Source organism: Micropterus salmoides, unplaced genomic scaffold (assembly GCF_014851395.1).
Source record: "Micropterus salmoides isolate LMB-PRFRI ecotype aquatic unplaced genomic scaffold, ASM1485139v1 Ms_hic_scaffold_7, whole genome shotgun sequence".
Lineage (NCBI taxonomy): Eukaryota > Metazoa > Chordata > Actinopteri > Centrarchiformes > Centrarchidae > Micropterus > Micropterus salmoides.
Genome location: NW_024044459.1, coordinates 7,201,152 through 7,227,537, shown reverse-complemented (window position 1 = coordinate 7,227,537; position 26,386 = coordinate 7,201,152). Strand labels below are relative to the sequence as shown.

At 42.0% G+C, this 26,386-nt stretch overlaps 7 non-coding genes and 1 pseudogene across 7 annotated transcripts; 1 reads left to right on the top strand and 7 right to left on the bottom strand.

The window, feature by feature from the left end:
• Positions 1-932: 932 nt before the first annotated feature.
• The window catches only part of LOC119891111, a 61,231-nt pseudogene continuing 35,777 nt past the window's right edge, over positions 933-26,386 (top strand).
• Positions 11,589-11,660, bottom strand: trnah-gug. The gene has a single exon. It is a non-coding gene; the product is annotated as a tRNA-His (tRNA).
• Positions 16,962-17,034, bottom strand: trnar-acg. The gene has a single exon. It is a non-coding gene; the product is annotated as a tRNA-Arg (tRNA).
• trnar-acg lies at positions 19,462-19,534 on the bottom strand. Its single transcript has one exon. It is a non-coding gene; the product is annotated as a tRNA-Arg (tRNA).
• Positions 21,029-21,101, bottom strand: trnar-acg. The gene has a single exon. It is a non-coding gene; the product is annotated as a tRNA-Arg (tRNA).
• trnah-gug lies at positions 21,334-21,405 on the bottom strand. Its single transcript has one exon. It is a non-coding gene; the product is annotated as a tRNA-His (tRNA).
• On the bottom strand, positions 23,536-23,608 carry trnar-acg. Its single transcript has one exon. It is a non-coding gene; the product is annotated as a tRNA-Arg (tRNA).
• Positions 25,115-25,187, bottom strand: trnar-acg. Its single transcript has one exon. It is a non-coding gene; the product is annotated as a tRNA-Arg (tRNA).

The following is a 26,386-nucleotide window of genomic DNA, read 5'->3' as shown; positions in this document are numbered from 1 at the left end:
CAGAAAAGGGGACTGATTTTCATGTTGACGATTACAATGACAGGAAGACACAATGTGTATGATCAGTCCCTTATTGCTCTCCACCATTCTTTTCCAGAGGCAGTATGAGCAGGGAGGAAAGTGAGGATACAGGATACGTGAGGAGAGACGTGAGTAGTAGAGTAGGCTATGTAGTCATAGCAAACAAAGTTTTTTTTCTGTTTGGTAGCCTTGAATAAAGTTGATTTTGTCTTTAATTTGCTTTGTTGATTGAACAGACTATAGTAGGAAATATGCATGCAGTGTAGTAATGGCAAAAAAGAGAAATTACAGTCATGATTCACTACTTAATTAGACTAGGTCAAGGAAGCAGTGTGGTCATACTTGCCTGGTCTCTGATGACCTTCTTACCACCATGCTGGATGAGCTTGGGGTTGAGTCTATTGAAGATCTGACCTTGGTGGAGGAGAGGGATCTGGTGAAATACCTCAAACCTATCCAAAGTCGGACGTTAATGAAGGGCATCAAGGATGGTAAATTCATCTGTTCACCCATTACACTTTTCACTCTTTCATGTCACTGAACTAGGGCCTTAGAACATTGGCACAACTGGTAAACAATATACTTTGTATGTAGTCCCAAGCTCACACATTGGTTACCTGTCAAATACTATTGGATGAAGTGATTAATCTCAGGTTTTTCACTGCTGTTGTTTTCACATCTGGAAATACATAGAAGTGAATGCAGCTGATGCTTATTATTTTCATGCATTTCCAAACTTAATAACGATAGCAGTGAAAAACAATCAGACCCTGTTATGAGTTTGTAATTCCAATAGTGTATTACAGTTAAGCACACAGTCTATTGACCCATAGCCCTACATCTTGCCCTATCTTAATTAATAAATTGTTTTTGTGCCTTCTAGGACTTGTTACTCTTAATATGGAGCTCCTGATCCAAGTGCTCCAAGTTCCCCAACTCCATGTTCTCCAAACACAACATTCCAGCCTCCAAATCAGCTGTTGCCCAGCCCTCCAAGCACTGCCCCAAGCACGTCAAGCGCTTCACAGCCAGGGTACCATGGCATGTTGACTTTCGTCTCAACTGGGACCAGGTGTCATCAGCCATTCGACTTGGAGTGGAAAAAGAAGAAAGACCATTGCCAGACGAGAGAAAGGCCTTCGTGGTCATGCTCGTGGACCAAATGATGCAGCACGACCGCAACCCAACCAGAGCCATGTGCCACAGCGTTGTGAGAAACATTGTCAGGTAGGGATGGGACTATTATCAATATTATCTTTCAGTTAATCCCCAGCCCCACCCCCTTCAACTGTTTGTAACTTTCACTGATTCATTCCCTGCACCTATGATGTAAAAAGGGTGCAAAAGTGAAGACTTTGTAAACATGGTTTGTTTAAACAGAGCTAGTATATTCAAGAAAACCATACTAATTCACATGTTTTTATGAAGGTCTTGTTCAGCCTGAGGGGTTTTTTTTTTTTGGTCTTGTTCAGCCTGATTTTTTTTTTAAGTGTGGTTCTTTCCTTTAAGTAATCCTTACATTAGCTGTACGCTTCTGTCCTAAGTGCCACAATGGTGACATGTTTTCTAATTATCCCACCCACATTTTCAGGAGCCATCCAAAATCATTTGGCGACATTGGCAAGCACGGTGATACTGCTGGAGACGGATGTCACTCTCTTCTGTAACAAGTAAAAACGAGAGTGGAGTACAAAAATAGGAATAATACTGTTGCTCAACACCGCAGAGAAAGAAGACCACTCATGGGAATGGCAGGAGAGGCCAGACTGGCAAGAGGTCCTGTTGACCAATACAGGTATGTGGCAATATGTAAGTCTGTCAATATTTGTTTGAAAGCATTGTATATGACCATGAATAACCCTGAAACAGGACAAAACATACTTTTCTCTTGACTACTTTATTGACAATTTGACATGGACCCTTTTCACAGCAAGTATGTTGCGATGTTAATAGTGTAGTAAACACAGGTGTAATTAACTGTGGACTCTCATTCTGGTGTAGTAACCAAGGAACATTGCAAACGTACTATGGGCGCAGTGATATTACGCAGCACGTGAAAATAGTCCCCGTAGAGTGCAACGCGGACTACTTTCAGGTGGTATCACCAGACTCAGGGAACTGCTGGATGAACGGGAGAAAGGTAAAAATCAATTGTTTTACTCGAGGGGAGGTGGAAAATGAGCTTAATTCCCCAAATGGTGGAATATCCCTTTAATTAGTTTGATAAAATACACCTGTGTTTACAAAACTATTACACTGTAACATAAATTCTGTGGGATGGGTCTATTTAGTCACAACAGGGAATCAAACTGCTGACCCTTCAGTCATGAGACAACTTGCTCCGTCCCCAATAGTATTGTTACCCTGTGATGACCACTCCTAGGTGTGTCAGGTGGGGCCCAGCAGATTTGCCAGAGGGGGAGACTGAGGCAACGTGAGAATATGAAGAGGGATCTGCTGAACATCTACTCAGGCATGCCATCTACTCTCTTTTTGGGTAATTTTGTTTAGACTTTAGTAATTGGTCAAGATCTGAACAGTGTGTGTGTTGGGCGGCTACAAGGCCAAATTGTTACTTGGGTACTAACAATACATTTGTATGTCTGTATACACAGAGGAAGGAATGAGTTGGGCAGAGAGAGCAGAACCAATGATGGAAAAGACATACGTCATCCTGCGGAAATACCTTAACAAAGTGCCTGCTCCAGCGATGTCTGAGATCGAATAGGAATGGCCATTTCTCTTCTCTCAGAAATGCCTATTCTCACACTTTGGCCTCCTGACGGACGTCGATGTCCTTCAGAAGCTACAGGAGGCAATTAGTCGACGAGGACAGACCATCCTGGATTACTGTGCAACACTGGACAACCCCAAGATCCGTGATGTTCTGGCCTGCTATGATCCAGACTCTAACAAGGCTGCCTGCATCGTGCTGCTTCTAATGTTGTACTTCAAAGAGCCGAAAGAGAGTTTGATGCTTGAAGTTGATGTAAGATTTTTTATTCAAATATTTAAAATGAAAAATGAGTGATTACATTATCAACATTTACCTTGCATGATTTACTACCTCTGACCAATGAACAACATTTATCCTTTATCCTAAATCCATGCTATTGTGTGTTAACTATGTTACAGCCATGTGCCACTGCTGTGGACGTCAATACTGCAGAACTCCCCAGCACCCCCTGCTTGATCATTCAAGGTAATGTTACTTTGATCTAGTATCGACATTTCTAACTCATTATTTTCTTTTCATTCTAGAAATCTACATGACCACAATAAATAATAATAATTATAATTATAATTACATTTAAGAATTACATTTGTATAGCCCTTTGTATCTTAAGCAGAACACAAAATGTTGTATCTGTTCATTTCAGGTGACATGATGAAGCCCTCTGGATGGCTTATATCCATCGAGGGACATGTCGTGATGGGCCCACACCCTTTCTTTTTACACGGAGTAGCTGCTTTCTTCAGCACGTCTTACGTCTTCAACCTTGAGTATCCTGCCGCTGGATCGTCGACGCTGGAGTTCATTCAAAGGTATTTTATAAAGATCACATTTAATCTTAATTCACATTATAGTACAGGCTTCCAACTCAATGATTGTCTTGAGGTCTAAAATGCTGACAAACAAGGTACCTGAGGCTAGCCTGGTAAGACCATCCTGATCTCGCAAACTCATTCAATTTTGCTCTGCAGATCAGTCTGGTTTTCTACACGTTATGCTGACAAATACCTGCCGGTCCAATCACAGCTATTTATTTTGTTTTGGGGCAGGCTATGTAATGATGATTTTGAAACGTCTATTGCGAAATGCAAATGTATTGAATGAAGTAGATGAAATTTTCTTTAAAAGCAGAATAAAATGCTCTCAAGCCCTTAATTGAAAAGGATGTGTTTGTCATACTTTCTACAGGTTTTGGTTTTAATTTACCAACTGGCCAATTGCGTGAATATGCATTTCAGTGGCGGCGCACGTTGATATGGCCTCTCATAGTAGAAAATCAACCACTTTGCCTCAGGCAAACCTAACCTGAGGCACCTTGGCTAAAAATAGCTAAAAAAAAATTATGGTGAGAGTAGATCTAACAAGTTTGGATTATAAATCTATTAGGGTTTGATGTGGGGAAAAAGCACAGCAAAAAGCACACCTTGATAAATGCTGTCTGCAATACATACTGTAAGTCTATTTAAACCTGAAACTATCTTTGCTTATTAACAGGTGCTTCCTGGGCATCACTCCTGAAAGAGGCTCAAAGACCAAGAAGCGGACAACAATGAACACCTCATGTGAGCACCCTTTTTTTTTTTTTGCAGCGGTAGTTGTCAGGCTCAGTTTTGAGTAGCCTTGTTCTTTTTGTAATTTTTCAAGACAACTTTGCACTACAAGATTTTTACACAATGCTGTTGCATGTGGACTCATTATAATGTAATGAGACCTGACCCCTTTAAGACATTCCTTCATCGCTCTCTCCCTTGCTCTCTTATCTTGCCATGAAGGCCTCATTCCCATCCTGTCCATTACTGTTATTGTGACACAGCTTGATGAATAGTTGAATTGTGAAACAGGTAGTTGAATTGCAAGTTTGCACAATTTCTCCGCATTTTCTGCATTTTAAGATGGCTTTTATGACTAGAAAGTTGAATTTCTTGAACTCTTGAAGTTCTTGGCATCTGCTGTACATTGATAAATATTTATTTGTTAATAAATATGCCATTGGGCTAACATTGAATTTACCTCAAAGTTATTTGTTGGGGGGAGGGAGTTAATTGTACAATGATTGTAAATTCACAGTAAATGGAAGCTTCATCTGCATTACTTTTACAGTAAGTTACTGGAAAATTTTAGCATGACCTCCACAGTACACATTGTAAATTCACAGTAAATTATTGTCAACTTGTACATTACTTTCACAGTACACACTGTAAAAGTACAGGGCCTTGTTGTAATGATGTACAGCAAAAAATTGTAATTCCCTAGTAATGTACTGTAATATCACAGTAATTCCTTTGTCATTGAAGCTGTGAAGTTACAGTATACAGTTGTGCTTTTACAACAATGCATTGTAATATCACAGATATAAAATTACAGTAAATTGCTGTGAGTATATTTCACAGTATATTGCTGTAATCCTTACTGTGAAAATCATGCAAAATTTATCCAATTATTTATTGTAAATTCACAACGAAAAATTTTGCAGTGAACAATTTCAAACTATATTATCAGTAGCTTATAGACCAGAAACGCAAATACTTGTGGACCTTTAGCCAGCGTTGTTTATGTACACTTACGTTGACATGTCTTTCTCATAACTACAAGAACACACAGCTTCATCACCACATTTGTAGAGTAACATACAGTCAAACAACACCTGCAGACACAAAATAATCACACAAATAGATTAAATACAAGGTAAAGAAAACGTTAGGTGTAAACATAGCATAAAAATAAATTTAGGTGGTGAAAACCTAAACTGGCGCCAACTAAACCTACATTGTCTTACCTAATGTCAGCATCGGCAAACACAGCTCTCAGCCAACTCAGCTGCAGTTACATATAATTCATCTCTACTGTGGCTCGCTCCACCAGCCTGCACTCCTAGTTGCCGTTAGCTGTATGCTAAGTAGGTAGCTACGTTGGCTAGCAATGAAAGTAACAAATTACAATCAAAATGATAAAAGCCAGATTACCTGTCCAGCAGAAATAAAGCGACCACGGTGTAACTTTTCAGCCCCTTGGGATACCTCAGTTGTCACCATCATTGTGTCAGGTTGCGTGGTTGGGTGAGCAGGTTAGAGGACCCAAATGCTGGACACAAGGCTGATTCAGATTCAGTTCAAAGATTTAAGGCGAGCACACTTACAAACATAGTGGAGTCCAGGATATTCAAAGTAAAATACATGTCAGTAGTGATGTGCGGATTTGTGATACCAACGTTTCCTGCTCTAGGATTGATACTCATATAAAAGGATCGATATCTAAACTCAGTCATTTGGAGTGAGTGTGTGTTTTATCATAAGTATCTTACTGTCACCAAGTCTAATTATACTCGGTTGATAGGAACTACTTTTCCTTCCGCCTGTCAAAGTCATGCTTGCGCTACGGCTCTGTGACGGAACTTCTTTGAAGTGAGTCGCTGCAGACCTTCACATTTCCCGTGATTGAATACTGACACTGGCTGACTGTAAAAACAGTCACGTCTGGCTGTATTTTAGCTGTGAAGGTAATAATGAGGCTGTGTGTGTGTGTGATGTGTGTGCAAAGACAGTGAAATACTTTGGCAACACCGCAAACTTCGCTAACCATCTGAGATTAAGTCTGTCACAATAATAGGATGATGTTATGAAGCGGCAGTTCTGAACAGGATATTTTCATTATAATTTAAGAATATGACAGTATTTTGATGTCTTGTCATTATGCAGCTATTATTTTGAATTGGTAAGGCTACAGCCTACTCTTTATTTCTCTCATAAATACAGAAATGGGAGGGGGGAGGTCACATTAAACTAGAAATAAAATATGTAAAAAGTATTGGTATCGGCCTGGGTATTACTTGGTATTGGGCTCCAGGCCCAATCCCAATGTCCACCCTCACAGACTCGCAGACTTTGAGGCGCGTTCCCGGGAGTCCATGAGGGCTTAGGGCTGTCCCACTGTCAAACCGTCAAGTGCACGAGGGCTCTCTCGTGGACATTTTGAGCTCTTTTTAGACCCATGTCTGCAAACCTTGTCTGAGAGAATTGCCCACAGTTCATAGCGGTATGATATGAAACACGGGGGTTACCTGGGGAAGCCCGGAAGCGAGAGAAATATCACGGCAAATCTGCGTTATAAGATAAGAAGAAAACAGTAAACAAACTATCGACACCGACGCTGATGTTAACATTGTTGAAAGTTTTCTTTAGTTTTTGCTTAATGATGCTGTTTGACCAACAATAGTGTATTGATTATTGAAAAATATATATTGATATTGATATACCTCTCTTCCAATCTGTGGTGCGAGAGCCTGCAGGACTTAAAATCAGGTAAAAACATAAAATAAAAAGTGTGCAACCTGTTTCAGCATGGTCAAGGTGATAAAGTGGAAAAGGGCTGTCCTGTTCAGTTCATAGCTGATTTCTATACTCTCTTTTTCAGAGCAGCTAACGTTTTAATATGTATTGGTGTATAAAGACAGTTTCAACAAATATGACAAAGTGTTTTAGAAACAACTTGCCTGCCCTGCCTTTTAAGTGGACACAAGCACAGCACATAATCTGTACCTGGAATGGAGACAATGACTGCCTTTTTAAAAAAAATTGTCAGTGAAGTAGAAGGCAAACTCACTGCAGGCCCTGGCAGATAAAAGTTCAGCGTATACTGACAGGACGGTTTGTTAGCCTGCTGACAGTAGCAAACATGGAACATGCATTATTATTGTTATTGGAGATAAGGACTTATATTTCTCAATTCTAAGTTAAAAATTGTGATGGTGGGGGTGGGGCGTAACTGTGACAAATGTGGGGTTTAGGGGACTGGACTAGGGCGAGGAAGGAGCAGAGTAACCTGGATGGGGTTTGGGGTGGTGAAGAAAGTGAATCCTCACTGGTGGTTGTTGGTGAGGGGGCTGGAAACTCTTCCTTTTAGCTCTGACATCTCCCATGATCAAAGCTCAGGAAGGGGGCTGAGGTGGCTCTCCCTCAAGGTTTCTACTGTGTTATGTCTTGATCTTGTTTTGATTCCCCTTGTCTCGTGTCCTTGGCGAAGGGAACAGACGAGTGATTTAGGAAGTAAAATAGGTTACAGATGCAATACAATTTTACTCATGACTTGTTGAGGCAAAGTCAAAATACTTTCAAAGTGAAAGTATGTTCTCCAGGTGCACACTTTTGGGGAGGTTTGTTGCTCCCACTCCCATTCGCAGCTGACCACGATTTGTGTACAAATCTCAGGGCGCTGGGCTCTGCCTGTTAATCATCCTCCAATTTCCCAGGGAAATTATTTACTCTTAGGCTTTGCAGCTAGAGAGTTCCTGGGAGGACTACCACTTTTAGATTTATTAGCCGGTACATAGCTCTCCTGTTTCTGTTGGTGCTAATTAGCCATGTGTTAGCATGCTCTTGTCCACTGAGTCCATGGTAAAGTAGTGTAATTTCCATAGATAACAGTTGTAACTACGTTCACTTCTGGTGGATTTTGGTTTTCAGTGCTGCAATTTTCTGTAGAAGTTTGTGGAAGTCGAGTAGGGGCATCTACTAATTACTCATAGGGATTACTTTAAGCAGAAATTTTCCTCTATTTTTTTAGACAGGCTACAGTCTATGGTCCTCAGACGAGCATTGGCGTGGTTTTTACGCCCCCATGCAATATTGCAGACTATTCTGTCATGGCAGATACGTCCCAGTATTGTTAGACAGATAGCAAACATCAACAATAAGACTCCAGTCTAGTCTTGACTCCAGGTTGAGTGTTTTCTTTACTGAAATCCTGGTTGTAAAACTGCAATACAATATAAAATAAACAACATGTTACAGTCAAATATGTGCAACATCAACATAAGTATTACTACCAGCACAGACAATGAAAGGAGTCAGAACACAGACTCAGTGTTGACTAGTTCCAGCTCTCAGTGAGTAAACACTGGACCAGGGCCGAGCACAGCCTCTGAGACCGACAGAGGCCAGTTTGCCTGCCTGGAATACAGTACAGAGGTGGTTTTCTTGCCGGATTTGGTTCTTGGCACCCTGGGGCTGAGTAAGCTAATAGAACTGCTGGCAGCACGGCTAACCGGCCCGAGCTAATAAGCTACAGATCCAGGCAGATAAGCTACAGTTAGCGGGTTAGCAAAAGTAATGTTGTCCATAATAAAGCTCTGTGTGAGTCATCTCAGTACTGGATTCCCTGTTGGTCTTTGAGGCTAGGTTCGTGCTGTTCACTGGGAGGCTGCTGAGTGAGGTTTCATTGTCTGCTCACTGGGCTTCATTCCCAATCAGGCGCCGCACTCCGCCATCATCCCCCACCTCATGTGACGGCGGAGGATGGGAGACTTCATCTGCTCTGCCCGGTCAGAGCACTGTGTATTTACACTGAGGCCTCCCAGTGGAGGAAAGCAGACCAGGTGCTGGTGTGTTTCGGGTCCCCCATGGCTGGGCTCCCCGCTTCTGAACACACGATCAGCAACTGGATCGTTCAGACTATTTCCCTGGCCTATCAGGTGCGCGGTTTGCCTTCACCTATGGCCATGAGGGCGCACTCTACGAGAGGCATGGCGGCCTCTAGGGCCCTCCTCTCAGGGGCTTCGCTCCAGGATTTGTGTGAGGCAGCTGGCTGGGCCACTCCTCACACTTTCATCCGGTTTTACATTCTGGACCTTCCTTCTGCACCCGGCACCCGTGTGCTCTCCTCCTAGTCATGCCTACAGGTTTTTTGCACGCTGGGGGGCAGGCGGGGGCTTCGGCGTGGAATAGTGGGTATTCTGCGTTCCCATAGTGTCGTCACGGACGCAGTTCGAGTTCCCTCAAAGGGGAACGTCTCGGTTTACGTATGTAACCCTTGTTCCCCGAGAAGGGGAACGAGACACTGCGTCGGTCGGCCACACCTCGCCCTGCCTGGAGTGCCTTGCTTCATAGCAAAGAGCTAATGTGTCAGGTGTGCTGGCGTGCTTATATACGCCTCCAGTTACGCCGTCACACACTACCGTTCTAGCAACGCCAATAGGATTGGAGTAGTTTCATTCATGATTTCAGCCCTGCCACGCCCAGAGGCGAACAGCTGATCAGAATTAGTTCAATCAAATCTGAGTATATTGAACCTGATGGAAGCGCATGCAATGAAAAAAAATCCATCATTAGTGGAGCTCTGATACTACGATTCACCATGGCAACGGGTAAATAAAGAGCAGAGCCTGCGTTTTAATCAGGTGGAGCTAGAAATACGAATGCGTGCCAACGCAGACCATGATAAGTTATTTATGTTAAAAGGCAGGAGTAGAGGAAGGATCAAGGCGTTAACAATACTACATTTTATACAGTGTTGCTCATTCATCATTTACCAAACTGGAATAAAGTGCTGGAATTCTCCTTTAGTCCTATTAGGCTACATTAGATTTTTAAATAGGCTAAATTTATTCAGCTGTAACATGAAGGCACAAAATGCCGGTGGCAATCGGCTCCCTGAAGATGAAAATATGTTTCAAATATAAGAAACGGTTTACTCGTGGACCTGTGACTGTAAAGTCACAGTCTGACTCAGTAGTTGAGCCTTTTTGCAATGAAAAATGTGTCTAGGTTTTAACTGACTGTAAAGTTTTAGACATCTATATATCGTATTTAATGAAATGCTGTCAACACACATTCAGACTATGCAATTAATAATGAAAAACGCTTAAACAAAAATATCAGTTGCCGGGGCCCTGTTTATCTGATTTGTGTTTGAGTTTTTGGATCTTTCTCTGTTTGGATTTTCTGTTCCTTTTAAGATTTACTTGGACTCTGCCACTGCTTGTGTTGCTTGTGTGTACAATTTAAACCTATCAAACTATATCAGCCAGAGTCCTGAATCTTGCATTTGCAGGTCACAACACATGAGAATAATGGAGTAAAATCTCACAAGTTCTACAGTTCGACAGTTAAAATTTTGATGCAAGGAGGAAATGTTATTCAGCAACTATACAGGTTGTGGTAATTCATGGCAGCAGAAAAGATAAAAACAGAGTCAAAGAAACTCAGACTAGAAAGAAACAGGCTGTACACAAAAGGGCACAAAACTAATGAAATTGTATGTACTGTACACAGAACATGAGTCTTCTCGGAGAATAATAAACCAGAAAATTAAAACTACACTGTTCCATGAAGACATTTCTGCAACAGTGGGAAAGAAATAGACATCGTGAAAAGCTGTGCTTTCTTGATTCAGAGGAAGCTCTACCATACAACAAGAGCACCACTGACCAGTATTGTTGCAATCTATTTTGATTTAAGGTGACTGTCTCGATTGCGACAGTCACCTTAATTGTGGTTATGAATACAGATTTCACTCTCTTCAGCTACACCTAAATAGTGATGAAAGCAGCAAAGCAATTGGGACACTATTGTTTTTGTTCTGATTATTCAACTTCTTTCTTTCTTTCTTTCTTTCTTCTGCTCTAAAAATGTTAAATTATGTGACCTATTTTTGCGAACTCGTTCCAAGCAGTTTCGCCTATGGATTTTGATTCACAGTATATAGAGACAGAATGTTGCAGTTGAAGCTTGAGTGATTTACAAGCTAAAGGTCACAACGAGCTAGCCAGGAGTCGAACCTAGAATCTTCTGATCCGTAGTCAGACGCTTTATCCATTGCACCACTAGCCCTGCGCACTTGAGCACGTGAGACCCGCTTTGTCCTCAGTGATTACAAACGGCAGTGGTCTCGTTTGTCATAGACATATGTGGGGGGCGCCGGTCAAATGATAGGTTAGTCGGAAAGTATGGGGCCTGACGCAGGAAAATGTACTTGAGCTATCCAGTTTAAAACTACGTAAAATGAGCTAGATTTTGGAGTCCAGTAAAAAAAAAAAAAAAAAAAGCCAGCACACAGCTGCTGCCGTGACCCGGATTCGAACCGGGGTTGCTGCAGCCACAACGCAGAGTACTAACCACTATACGATCACGGCCACTTGAACGGCCGGGCGCCTGTGTGTTGGGAGAGACTAGTTTCAGCTCTGAATAGCAAATATTCTTCTCTTTTATTTGTATGGGTTTCCTGAATGATGTGTGACAACAGACAGTCAATTTCCATGGATTGTTTACGTAACACTGTTTTTTAGGTCCTAATGGACAGATTTTGTCATTCAAAGAAGTATGATGAGCAAGTAACACTAAACACAAGATTAGGCTGTTTGTATCTGTGAGGGACCGATGTGAAGGGCTCAGACACCTTTTACCACATGTTGATGGTCCAGTTTTTAGGGATCCAAGCAGCGAAGCTTCTGGGGCCCTATTGGTTTTCTTCTTCTTTTCTTCTTCTTCTTTCTTCTTTCTCTCCGCTAAAAGTGTTTGGGCAGCAAAAACTGCTGGACGAAAACTCACCAAAATTGGCTAGTAGGTTGCAAATTCCACCCACTGCTCAGGCAAAAAAAAAAAAGAAGAAAGAAAAAGTTCCTCATAGACCTCATGGTGGCGCTATAACAATCAACTTTGCCTTTTTGCAATTATTTCGAAAACGGCTTCGTTTAGAGTCGACCTTCTTTCAGTACTGTACTCTGACTTTTTATCTATTTGCTCTAAAACCTATTGTTGCAATCTCGTCCCAGGCGGTTTCGCCAATCGACCTGAAACTTTGGCAGGATCATCTGTGGACGTCGCCGATCAAAAGTTATCAAAAGAATTTTGATACGTCAATCTGTGTTTTCTCATAAATTTTTACTTTTGTACGCAGGAAAATGTACTTGAGCTATCCAGTTTAAAACTACGTAAAATGAGCTAGATTTTGGAGTCCAGTAAAAAAAAAAAAAAAAAGCCAGCACACAGCTGCTGCCGTGACCCGGATTCGAACCGGGGTTGCTGCGGCCACAACGCAGAGTACTAACCACTATACGATCACGGTCACTTGAACGGCCGTGAGTTTACATAAATACCCGTAGATCAAAATTGGCTTAAGCTATTGTTACCAAACTTGATGCGTCTGCTCAGATGCTCGGCCCGAGCTTTGCAGAGCAGTCTTGGGATATTCTTCCACTAGGGGGCGCTACACTTGCAAAAGGTTTATACCTCGTAATGGATGGATTCGAGCGAAATTCGGTTTGTACGATCTCGGGTCACTACTCAGTTGATGTATAAAATTTGGTAATGATTGCGCAAAGTGGCCGTTGCTTACTACAAGAAATGTATATTTCTAGACATTTCTCATTCCTAACTTCAAAAAATCGAACAAAACCATCCGTACGTCCTAGAGAGCTAAAAACCTTTTCAGCACATCCACTGATTTGTGACTTACGTTTGCTTCGCTGCAACCGATGGTCAATTCAGAAGTCAGTCACTCTATATTGTTCAGAATATGCTAATTCAATTAACATCTACATCTCCACAAGTCTTTCTTCAAAAGCTACCAAACACGACAGTCGTTCTCCAGATGGCTGATATCAAGTGTTTCAAAGGGTTTTCAGATTGGTCAAACGGTGAGTCTGCAGTGATATTCGGTATCTTGCTGTAGCTTGTACAGTATAAACAACATTTTCTTTTTAACTCAGCTTTGGATCAAATGCCACCAAAATATTTCACAACACACCCAAAACCGGCAGAAAGATGCATGATTTATTTTAGAATTTTCTCACCAACATCTTGACTGTTGTAAGCGTTTTACGTTTTAACTGACAAAACTCTCCGGGTCTGGCACACGTGACGTCCCTAATACCCGTAAATCAAGTGTTTGTGCAGCTTAAACTTTAAATCTTGGAAAGACAAAATGTCGCAGCTGGGTTGAACATTTCACCCAGTAGTCAGGTACATGAAATTACACTCTCTGATCTCAAAGTGATGCTGTAAAAATCAAGTTTGCGTTTCCACAATTATCTCAAAGTCCAAATTGTGTCATCACTTTAATCTCTTAAGTGATCTGCATCTGTTCGTCTCCTCTGAAAATGTCAAACGTTGCCTTTTTCTCGATTCGCTTGGATCCCGATCATTGCCGCTGGGAGGCCTGTTCTTTGATTTGGCTCCATTCACATGTAAATGTTCTTTGATTCACAGTATATAGAGACAGAATGTTGCAGTTGAAGCTCGAGTGATTTACAAGCTAAAGGTCACAACGAGCTAGCCAGGAGTCGAACCTAGAATCTTCTGATCCGTAGTCAGACGCTTTATCCATTGCGCCACTAGCCCTGCGCACTTGAGCACGTGAGACCCGCTTTGTCTTCACCGCAGTGATTACAAACGGCAGTGGTCTCGTTTGTCATAGACATATGTGGGGGGCGCCGGTCAAATGATAGGTTAGTCGGAAAGTATGGGGCCTGACGCAGGAAAATGTACTTGAGCTATCCAGTTTAAAACTACGTAAAATGAGCTAGGTTTTGGAGTCCAGTAAAAAAAAAAAAAAAAGCCAGCACACAGCTGCTGCCGTGACCCGGATTCGAACCGGGGTTGCTGCGGCCACAACGCAGAGTACTAACCACTATACGATCACGGTCACTTGAACGGCCGTGAGTTTACATAAAGACCCGTAGATCAAAATTGGCTTAAGCTATTGTTACCAAACTTGATGCGTCTGCTCAGATGCTCGGCCCGAGCTTTGCAGAGCAGTCTTGGGATATTCTTCCACTAGGGGGCGCTACACTTGCAAAAGGTTTATACCTCGTAATGGATGGATTCGAGCGAAATTCGGTTTGTACGATCTCGGGTCACTACTCAGTTGATGTATAAAATTTGGTAATGATTGCGCAAAGTGGCCGTTGCTTACTACAAGAAATGTATATTTCTAGACATTTCTCATTCCTAACTTCAAAAAATCGAACAAAACCATCCGTACGTCCTAGAGAGCTAAAAATCTTTTCAGCACATCCACTGATTTGTGACTTACGTTTGCTTCGCTGCAACCGATGGTCAATTCAGAAGTCAGTCACTCTATATTGTTCAGAATATGCTAATTCAATTAACATCTACATCTCCACAAGTCTTTCTTCAAAAGCTACCAAACACGACAGTCGTTCTCCAGATGGCTGATATCAAGTAGGTTGATATCAAAGGGTTTTCAGATTGGTCAAACGGTGAGTCTGCAGTGATATTCGGTATCTTGCTGTAGCTTGTACAGTATAAACAACATTTTCTTTTTAACTCAGCTTTGGATCAAATGCCACCAAAATATTTCACAACACACCCAAAACCGGCAGAAAGATGCATGATTTATTTTAGAATTTTCTCACCAACATCTTGACTGTTGTAAGCGTTTTACGTTTTAACTGACAAAACTCTCCGGGTCTGGCACACGTGACGTCCCTAATACCCGTAAATCAAGTGTTTGTGCAGCTTAAACTTTAAATCTTGGAAAGACAAAATGTCGCAGCTGGGTTGAACATTTCACCCAGTAGTCAGGTACATGAAATTACACTCTCTGATCTCAAAGTGATGCTGTAAAAATCAAGTTTGCGTTTCCGCAATTATCTCAAAGTCCAAATTGTGTCATCACTTTAATCTCTTAAGTGATCTGCATCTGTTCGTCTCCTCTGAAAATGTCAAACGTTGCCTTTTTCTCGATTCGCTTGGATCCCGATCATTGCCGCTGGGAGGCCTGTTCTTTGATTTGGCTCCATTCACATGTAAATGTTCTTTGATTCACAGTATATAGAGACAGAATGTTGCAGTTGAAGCTCGAGTGATTTACAAGCTAAAGGTCACAACGAGCTAGCCAGGAGTCGAACCTAGAATCTTCTGATCCGTAGTCAGACGCTTTATCCATTGCGCCACTAGCCCTGCGCACTTGAGCACGTGAGACCCGCTTTGTCTTCACCGCAGTGATTACAAACGGCAGTGGTCTCGTTTGTCATAGACATATGTGGGGGGCGCCGGTCAAATGATAGGTTAGTCGGAAAGTATGGGGCCTGACGCAGGAAAATGTACTTGAGCTATCCAGTTTAAAACTACGTAAAATGAGCTAGGTTTTGGAGTCCAGTAAAAAAAAAAAAAAAAGCCAGCACACAGCTGCTGCCGTGACCCGGATTCGAACCGGGGTTGCTGCGGCCACAACGCAGAGTACTAACCACTATACGATCACGGTCACTTGAACGGCCGTGAGTTTACATAAAGACCCGTAGATCAAAATTGGCTTAAGCTATTGTTACCAAACTTGATGCGTCTGCTCAGATGCTCGGCCCGAGCTTTGCAGAGCAGTCTTGGGATATTCTTCCACTAGGGGGCGCTACACTTGCAAAAGGTTTATACCTCGTAATGGATGGATTCGAGCGAAATTCGGTTTGTACGATCTCGGGTCACTACTCAGTTGATGTATAAAATTTGGTAATGATTGCGCAAAGTGGCCGTTGCTTACTACAAGAAATGTATATTTCTAGACATTTCTCATTCCTAACTTCAAAAAATCGAACAAAACCATCCGTACGTCCTAGAGAGCTAAAAATCTTTTCAGCACATCCACTGATTTGTGACTTACGTTTGCTTCGCTGCAACCGATGGTCAATTCAGAAGTCAGTCACTCTATATTGTTCAGAATATGCTAATTCAATTAACATCTACATCTCCACAAGTCTTTCTTCAAAAGCTACCAAACACGACAGTCGTTCTCCAGATGGCTGATATCAAGTAGGTTGATATCAAAGGGTTTTCAGATTGGTCAAACGGTGAGTCTGCAGTGATATTCGGTATCTTGCTGTAGCTTGTACAGTATAAACAACATTTTCTTTTTAACTCAGCTTTGGATCAAATGCCACCAAAATATTTCACAACACACCCAAAACCGGCAGAAAGATGCATGATTTATTTTAGAATTTTCTCACCAACATCTTGACTGTTGTAAGCGTTTTACGTTTTAACTGAGAAAACTATCCGGGTCTGGCACACGTGACGTCCCTAATACCCGTAAATCAAGTGTTTGTGCAGCTTAAACTTTAAATCTTGGAAAGACAAAATGTCGCAGCTGGGTTGAACATTTCACCCAGTAGTCAGGTACATGAAATTACACTCTCTGATCTCAAAGTGATGCTGTAAAAATCAAGTTTGCGTTTCCGCAATTATCTCAAAGTCCAAATTGTGTCATCACTTTAATCTCTTAAGTGATCTGCATCTGTTCGTCTCCTCTGAAAATGTCAAACGTTGCCTTTTTCTCGATTCGCTTGGATCCCGATCATTGCCGCTGGGAGGCCTGTTCTTTGATTTGGCTCCATTCACATGTAAATGTTCTTTGATTCACAGTATATAGAGACAGAATGTTGCAGTTGAAGCTTGAGTGATTTACAAGCTAAAGGTCGCAACGAGCTAGCCAGGAGTCGAACCTAGAATCTTCTGATCCGTAGTCAGACGCGTTATCCATTGCACCACTAGCCCTGCGCACTTGAGCACCTGAGACCCGCTTTGTCCTCACCGCAGTGATTACAAACGGCAGTGGTTTCGTTTGTCATAGACATATGTGGGGGGCGCCGGTCAAATGATAGGTTAGTCGGAAAGTATGGGGCCTGACGCAGGAAAATGTACTTGAGCTATCCAGTTTAAAACTACGTAAAATGAGCTAGATTTTGGAGTCCAGTAAAAAAAAAAAAAAAAGCCAGCACACAGCTGCTGCCGTGACCCGGGGTTGCTGCGGCCACAACGCAGAGTACTAACCACTATACGATCACGGCCACTTGAACGGCCAGGCGCCTGTGTGTTGGGAGAGACTAGTTTCAGCTCTGAATAGCAAATATTCTTCTCTTTTATTTGTATGGGTTTCCTGAATGATGTGTGACAACAGACAGTCAATTTCCATGGATTGTTTACGTAACACTGTTTTTTATGTCCTAATGGACAGATTTTGTCATTCAAAGAAGTATGATGAGCAAGTAACACTAAACACAAGATTAGGCTGTTTGTTTCTGTGAGGGACCGATGTGAAGGGCTCAGACACCTTTTACCACATGTTGATGGTCCAGTTTTTAGGGATCCAAGCAGCGAAGCTTCTGGGGCCCTATTGGTTTTCTTCTTCTTTTCTTCTTCTTCTTTCTTCTTTCTCTCCGCTAAAAGTGTTTGGGCAGCAAAAACTGCTGGACGAAAACTCACCAAAATTGGCTAGTAGGTTTCAAATTCCACCCACTGCTCAGGCAAAAAAAAAAAAGAAGAAAGAAAAAGTTCCTCATAGACCTCATGGTGGCGCTATAACAATCAACTTTGCCTTTTTGCAATTATTTCGAAAACGGCTTCGTTTAGAGTCGACCTTCTTTCAGTACTGTACTCTGACTTTTTATCTATTTGCTCTAAAACCTATTGTTGCAAACTCGTCCCAGGCGGTTTCGCCAATCGACCTGAAACTTTGGCAGGATCATCTGTGGACGTCGCCGATCAAAAGTTATCAAAAGAATTTTGATACGTCAATCTGTGTTTTCTCATAAATTTTTACTTTTGTACGCAGGAAAATGTACTTGAGCTATCCAGTTTAAAACTACGTAAAATGAGCTAGATTTTGGAGTCCAGTAAAAAAAAAAAAAAAAAAGCCAGCACACAGCTGCTGCCGTGACCCGGATTCGAACCGGGGTTGCTGCGGCCACAACGCAGAGTACTAACCACTATACGATCACGGTCACTTGAACGGCCGTGAGTTTACATAAATACCCGTAGATCAAAATTGGCTTAAGCTATTGTTACCAAACTTGATGCGTCTGCTCAGATGCTCGGCCCGAGCTTTGCAGAGCAGTCTTGGGATATTCTTCCACTCCGGGGCGCTACACTTGCAAAAGGTTTATACCTCATAATGGATGGATTCGTGCGAAATTCGGTTTGTACGATCTCGGGTCACTACTCAGTTGATGTATAAAATTTGGTAATGATTGCGCAAAGTGGCCGTTGCTTACTACAAGAAATGTATATTTCTAGACATTTCTCATTCCTAACTTCAAAAAATCGAACAAAACCATCCGTACGTCCTAGAGAGCTAAAAACCTTTTCAGCACATCCACTGATTTGTGACTTACGTTTGCTTCGCTGCAACCGATGGTCAATTCAGAAGTCAGTCACTCTATATTGTTCAGAATATGCTAATTCAATTAACATCTACATCTCCACAAGTCTTTCTTCAAAAGCTACCAAACACGACAGTCGTTCTCCAGATGGCTGATATCAAGTGTTTCAAAGGGTTTTCAGATTGGTCAAACGGTGAGTCTGCAGTGATATTCGGTATCTTGCTGTAGCTTGTACAGTATAAACAACATTTTCTTTTTAACTCAGCTTTGGATCAAATGCCACCAAAATATTTCACAACACACCCAAAACCGGCAGAAAGATGCATGATTTATTTTAGAATTTTCTCACCAACATCTTGACTGTTGTAAGCGTTTTACGTTTTAACTGACAAAACTATCCGGGTCTGGCACACGTGACGTCCCTAATACCCGTAAATCAAGTGTTTGTGCAGCTTAAACTTTAAATCTTGGAAAGACAAAATGTCGCAGCTGGGTTGAACATTTCACCCAGTAGTCAGGTACATGAAATTACACTCTCTGATCTCAAAGTGATGCTGTAAAAATCAAGTTTGCGTTTCCGCAATTATCTCAAAGTCCAAATTGTGTCATCACTTTAATCTCTTAAGTGATCTGCATCTGTTCGTCTCCTCTGAAAATGTCAAACGTTGCCTTTTTCTCGATTCGCTTGGATCCCGATCATTGCCGCTGGGAGGCCTGTTCTTTGATTTGGCTCCATTCACATGTAAATGTTCTTTGATTCACAGTATATAGAGACAGAATGTTGCAGTTGAAGCTTGAGTGATTTACAAGCTAAAGGTCACAACGAGCTAGCCAGGAGTCGAACCTAGAATCTTCTGATCCGTAGTCAGACGCGTTATCCATTGCGCCACTAGCCCTGCGCACTTGAGCACGTGAGACCCGCTTTGTCCTCACCGCAGTGATTACAAACGGCAGTGGTCTCGTTTGTCATAGACATATGTGGGGGGCGCCGGTCAAATGATAGGTTAGTCGGAAAGTATGGGGCCTGACGCAGGAAAATGTACTTGAGCTATCCAGTTTAAAACTACGTAAAATGAGCTAGATTTTGGAGTCCAGTAAAAAAAAAAAAAAAAAGCCAGCACACAGCTGCTGCCGTGACCCGGATTCGAACCGGGGTTGCTGCGGCCACAACGCAGAGTACTAACCACTATACGATCACGGTCACTTGAACGGCCGTGAGTTTACATAAATACCCGTAGATCAAAATTGGCTTAAGCTATTGTTACCAAACTTGATGCGTCTGCTCAGATGCTCGGCCCGAGCTTTGCAGAGCAGTCTTGGGATATTCTTCCACTAGGGGCGCTACACTTGCAAAAGGTTTATACCTCATAATGGATGGATTCGTGCGAAATTCGGTTTGTACGATCTCGGGTCACTACTCAGTTGATGTATAAAATTTGGTAATGATTGCGCAAAGTGGCCGTTGCTTACTACAAGAAATGTATATTTCTAGACATTTCTCATTCCTAACTTCAAAAAATCGAACAAAACCATCCGTACGTCCTAGAGAGCTAAAAACCTTTTCAGCACATCCACTGATTTGTGACTTACGTTTGCTTCGCTGCAACCGATGGTCAATTCAGAAGTCAGTCACTCTATATTGTTCAGAATATGCTAATTCAATTAACATCTACATCTCCACAAGTCTTTCTTCAAAAGCTACCAAACACGACAGTCGTTCTCCAGATGGCTGATATCAAGTGTTTCAAAGGGTTTTCAGATTGGTCAAACGGTGAGTCTGCAGTGATATTCGGTATCTTGCTGTAGCTTGTACAGTATAAACAACATTTTCTTTTTAACTCAGCTTTGGATCAAATGCCACCAAAATATTTCACAACACACCCAAAACCGGCAGAAAGATGCATGATTTATTTTAGAATTTTCTCACCAACATCTTGACTGTTGTAAGCGTTTTACGTTTTAACTGACAAAACTATCCGGGTCTGGCACACGTGACGTCCCTAATACCCGTAAATCAAGTGTTTGTGCAGCTTAAACTTTAAATCTTGGAAAGACAAAATGTCGCAGCTGGGTTGAACATTTCACCCAGTAGTCAGGTACATGAAATTACACTCTCTGATCTCAAAGTGATGCTGTAAAAATCAAGTTTGCGTTTCCGCAATTATCTCAAAGTCCAAATTGTGTCATCACTTTAATCTCTTAAGTGATCTGCATCTGTTCGTCTCCTCTGAAAATGTCAAACGTTGCCTTTTTTTCGATTCGCTTGGATCCCGATCATTGCCGCTGGGAGGCCTTTGATTTGGCTCCATTCACATGTAAATGTTCTTTGATTCACAGTATATAGAGACAGAATGTTGCAGTTGAAGCTTGAGTGATTTACAAGGTCACAACGAGCTAGCCAGGAGTCGAACCTAGAATCTTCTGATCCGTAGTCAGATGCGTTATCCATTGCGCCACTAGCCCTGCGCACTTGAGCACGTGAGACCCGCTTTGTCCTCACCGCAGTGATTACAAACGGCAGTGGTCTCGTTTGTCATAGACATATGTGGGGGGCGCCGGTCAAATGATAGGTTAGTCGGAAAGTATGGGGCCTGACGCAGGAAAATGTACTTGAGCTATCCAGTTTAAAACTACGTAAAATGAGCTAGATTTTGGAGTCCAGTAAAAAAAAAAAAAAAAGCCAGCACACAGCTGCTGCCGTGACCCGGATTCGAACCGGGGTTGCTGCGGCCACAACGCAGAGTACTAACCACTATACGATCACGGCCACTTGAACGGCCGGCGCCTGTGTGTTGGGAGAGACTAGTTTCAGCTCTGAATAGCAAATATTCTTCTCTTTTATTTGTATGGGTTTCCTGAATGATGTGTGACAACAGACAGTCAATTTCCATGGATTGTTTACGTAACACTGTTTTTTATGTCCTAATGGACAGATTTTGTCATTCAAAGAAGTATGATGAGCAAGTAACACTAAACACAAGATTAGGCTGTTTGTTTCTGTGAGGGACCGATGTGAAGGGCTCAGACACCTTTTACCACATGTTGATGGTCCAGTTTTTAGGGATCCAAGCAGCGAAGCTTCTGGGGCCCTATTGGTTTTCTTCTTCTTTTCTTCTTCTTCTTCTTCTTTCTCTCCGCTAAAAGTGTTTGGGCAGCAAAAACTGCTGGACGAAAACTCACCAAAATTGGCTAGTAGGTTGCAAATTCCACCCACTGCTCAGGCAAAAAAAAAAAAGAAGAAAGAAAAAGTTCCTCATAGACCTCATGGTGGCGCTATAACAATCGACTTTGCCTTTTTGCAATTATTTCGAAAACGGCTTCGTTTAGAGTCGACCTTCTTTCAGTACTGTACTCTGACTTTTTATCTATTTGCTCTAAAACCTATTGTTGCAAACTCGTCCCAGGCGGTTTCGCCAATCGACCTGAAACTTTGGCAGGATCATCTGTGGACGTCGCCGATCAAAAGTTATCAAAGAATTTTGATACGTCAATCTGTGTTTTCTCATAAATTTTTACTTTTGTACGCAGGAAAATGTACTTGAGCTATCCAGTTTAAAACTACGTAAAATGAGCTAGATTTTGGAGTCCAGTAAAAAAAAAAAAAAAAAAGCCAGCACACAGCTGCTGCCGTGACCCGGATTCGAACCGGGGTTGCTGCGGCCACAACGCAGAGTACTAACCACTATACGATCACGGTCACTTGAACGGCCGTGAGTTTACATAAATACCCGTAGATCAAAATTGGCTTAAGCTATTGTTACCAAACTTGATGCGTCTGCTCAGATGCTCGGCCCGAGCTTTGCAGAGCAGTCTTGGGATATTCTTCCACTAGGGGCGCTACACTTGCAAAAGGTTTATACCTCGTAATGGATGGATTCGAGCGAAATTCGGTTTGTACGATCTCGGGTCACTACTCAGTTGATGTATAAAATTTGGTAATGATTGCGCAAAGTGGCCGTTGCTTACTACAAGAAATGTATATTTCTAGACATTTCTCATTCCTAACTTCAAAAAATCGAACAAAACCATCCGTACGTCCTAGAGAGCTAAAAACCTTTTCAGCACATCCACTGATTTGTGACTTACGTTTGCTTCGCTGCAACCGATGGTCAATTCAGAAGTCAGTCACTCTATATTGTTCAGAATATGCTAATTCAATTAACATCTACATCTCCACAAGTCTTTCTTCAAAAGCTACCAAACACGACAGTCGTTCTCCAGATGGCTGATATCAAGTGTTTCAAAGGGTTTTCAGATTGGTCAAACGGTGAGTCTGCAGTGATATTCGGTATCTTGCTGTAGCTTGTACAGTATAAACAACATTTTCTTTTTAACTCAGCTTTGGATCAAATGCCACCAAAATATTTCACAACACACCCAAAACCGGCAGAAAGATGCATGATTTATTTTAGAATTTTCTCACCAACATCTTGACTGTTGTAAGCGTTTTACGTTTTAACTGACAAAACTATCCGGGTCTGGCACACGTGACGTCCCTAATACCCGTAAATCAAGTGTTTGTGCAGCTTAAACTTTAAATCTTGGAAAGACAAAATGTCGCAGCTGGGTTGAACATTTCACCCAGTAGTCAGGTACATGAAATTACACTCTCTGATCTCAAAGTGATGCTGTAAAAATCAAGTTTGCGTTTCCGCAATTATCTCAAAGTCCAAATTGTGTCATCACTTTAATCTCTTAAGTGATCTGCATCTGTTCGTCTCCTCTGAAAATGTCAAACGTTGCCTTTTTCTCGATTCGCTTGGATCCCGATCATTGCCGCTGGGAGGCCTGTTCTTTGATTTGGCTCCATTCACATGTAAATGTTCTTTGATTCACAGTATATAGAGACAGAATGTTGCAGTTGAAGCTTGAGTGATTTACAAGCTAAAGGTCACAACGAGCTAGCCAGGAGTCGAACCTAGAATCTTCTGATCCGTAGTCAGACGCGTTATCCATTGCGCCACTAGCCCTGCGCACTTGAGCACGTGAGACCCGCTTTGTCCTCACCGCAGTGATTACAAACGGCAGTGGTCTCGTTTGTCATAGACATATGTGGGGGGCGCCGGTCAAATGATAGGTTAGTCGGAAAGTATGGGGCCTGACGCAGGAAAATGTACTTGAGCTATCCAGTTTAAAACTACGTAAAATGAGCTAGATTTTGGAGTCCAGTAAAAAAAAAAAAAAAAAAGCCAGCACACAGCTGCTGCCGTGACCCGGATTCGAACCGGGGTTGCTGCGGCCACAACGCAGAGTACTAACCACTATACGATCACGGTCACTTGAACGGCCGTGAGTTTACATAAATACCCGTAGATCAAAATTGGCTTAAGCTATTGTTACCAAACTTGATGCGTCTGCTCAGATGCTCGGCCCGAGCTTTGCAGAGCAGTCTTGGGATATTCTTCCACTAGGGGCGCTACACTTGCAAAAGGTTTATACCTCGTAATGGATGGATTCGAGCGAAATTCGGTTTGTACGATCTCGGGTCACTACTCAGTTGATGTATAAAATTTGGTAATGATTGCGCAAAGTGGCCGTTGCTTACTACAAGAAATGTATATTTCTAGACATTTCTCATTCCTAACTTCAAAAAATCGAACAAAACCATCCGTACGTCCTAGAGAGCTAAAAACCTTTTCAGCACATCCACTGATTTGTGACTTACGTTTGCTTCGCTGCAACCGATGGTCAATTCAGAAGTCAGTCACTCTATATTGTTCAGAATATGCTAATTCAATTAACATCTACATCTCCACAAGTCTTTCTTCAAAAGCTACCAAACACGACAGTCGTTCTCCAGATGGCTGATATCAAGTGTTTCAAAGGGTTTTCAGATTGGTCAAACGGTGAGTCTGCAGTGATATTCGGTATCTTGCTGTAGCTTGTACAGTATAAACAACATTTTCTTTTTAACTCAGCTTTGGATCAAATGCCACCAAAATATTTCACAACACACCCAAAACCGGCAGAAAGATGCATGATTTATTTTAGAATTTTCTCACCAACATCTTGACTGTTGTAAGCGTTTTACGTTTTAACTGACAAAACTATCCGGGTCTGGCACACGTGACGTCCCTAATACCCGTAAATCAAGTGTTTGTGCAGCTTAAACTTTAAATCTTGGAAAGACAAAATGTCGCAGCTGGGTTGAACATTTCACCCAGTAGTCAGGTACATGAAATTACACTCTCTGATCTCAAAGTGATGCTGTAAAAATCAAGTTTGCGTTTCCGCAATTATCTCAAAGTCCAAATTGTGTCATCACTTTAATCTCTTAAGTGATCTGCATCTGTTCGTCTCCTCTGAAAATGTCAAACGTTGCCTTTTTCTCGATTCGCTTGGATCCCGATCATTGCCGCTGGGAGGCCTGTTCTTTGATTTGGCTCCATTCACATGTAAATGTTCTTTGATTCACAGTATATAGAGACAGAATGTTGCAGTTGAAGCTTGAGTGATTTACAAGCTAAAGGTCACAACGAGCTAGCCAGGAGTCGAACCTAGAATCTTCTGATCCGTAGTCAGACGCGTTATCCATTGCGCCACTAGCCCTGCGCACTTGAGCACTGAGACCCGCTTTGTCCTCACCGCAGTGATTACAAACGGCAGTGGTCTCGTTTGTCATAGACATATGTGGGGGGCGCCGGTCAAATGATAGGTTAGTCGGAAAGTATGGGGCCTGACGCAGGAAAATGTACTTGAGCTATCCAGTTTAAAACTACGTAAAATGAGCTAGATTTTGGAGTCCAGTAAAAAAAAAAAAAAAAAAGCCAGCACACAGCTGCTGCCGTGACCCGGGGTTGCTGCGGCCACAACGCAGAGTACTAACCACTATACGATCACGGCCACTTGCACGGCCGGGCGCCTGTGTGTTGGGAGAGACTAGTTTCAGCTCTGAATAGCAAATATTCTTCTCTTTTATTTGTATGGGTTTCCTGAATGTTGTGTGACAACAGACAGTCAATTTCCATGGATTGTTTACGTAACACTGTTTTTTATGTCCTAATGGACAGATTTTGTCATTCAAAGAAGTATGATGAGCAAGTAACACTAAACACAAGATTAGGCTGTTTGTTTCTGTGAGGGACCGATGTGAAGGGCTCAGACACCTTTTACCACATGTTGATGGTCCAGTTTTTAGGGATCCAAGCAGCGAAGCTTCTGGGGCCCTATTGGTTTTCTTCTTCTTTTCTTCTTCTTCTTTCTTCTTTCTCTCCGCTAAAAGTGTTTGGGCAGCAAAAACTGCTGGACGAAAACTCACCAAAATTGGCTAGTAGGTTGCAAATTCCACCCACTGCTCAGGCAAAAAAAAAAAAAGAAGAAAGAAAAAGTTCCTCATAGACCTCATGGTGGCGCTATAACAATCGACTTTGCCTTTTTGCAATTATTTCGAAAACGGCTTCGTTTAGAGTCGACCTTCTTTCAGTACTGTACTCTGACTTTTTATCTATTTGCTCTAAAACCTATTGTTGCAAACTCGTCCCAGGCGGTTTCGCCAATCGACCTGAAACTTTGGCAGGATCATCTGTGGACGTCGCCGATCAAAAGTTATCTAAAGAATTTTGATACGTCAATCTGTGTTTTCTCATAAATTTTTACTTTTGTACGCAGGAAAATGTACTTGAGCTATCCAGTTTAAAACTACGTAAAATGAGCTAGATTTTGGAGTCCAGTAAAAAAAAAAAAAAAAAAGCCAGCACACAGCTGCTGCCGTGACCCGGATTCGAACCGGGGTTGCTGCGGCCACAACG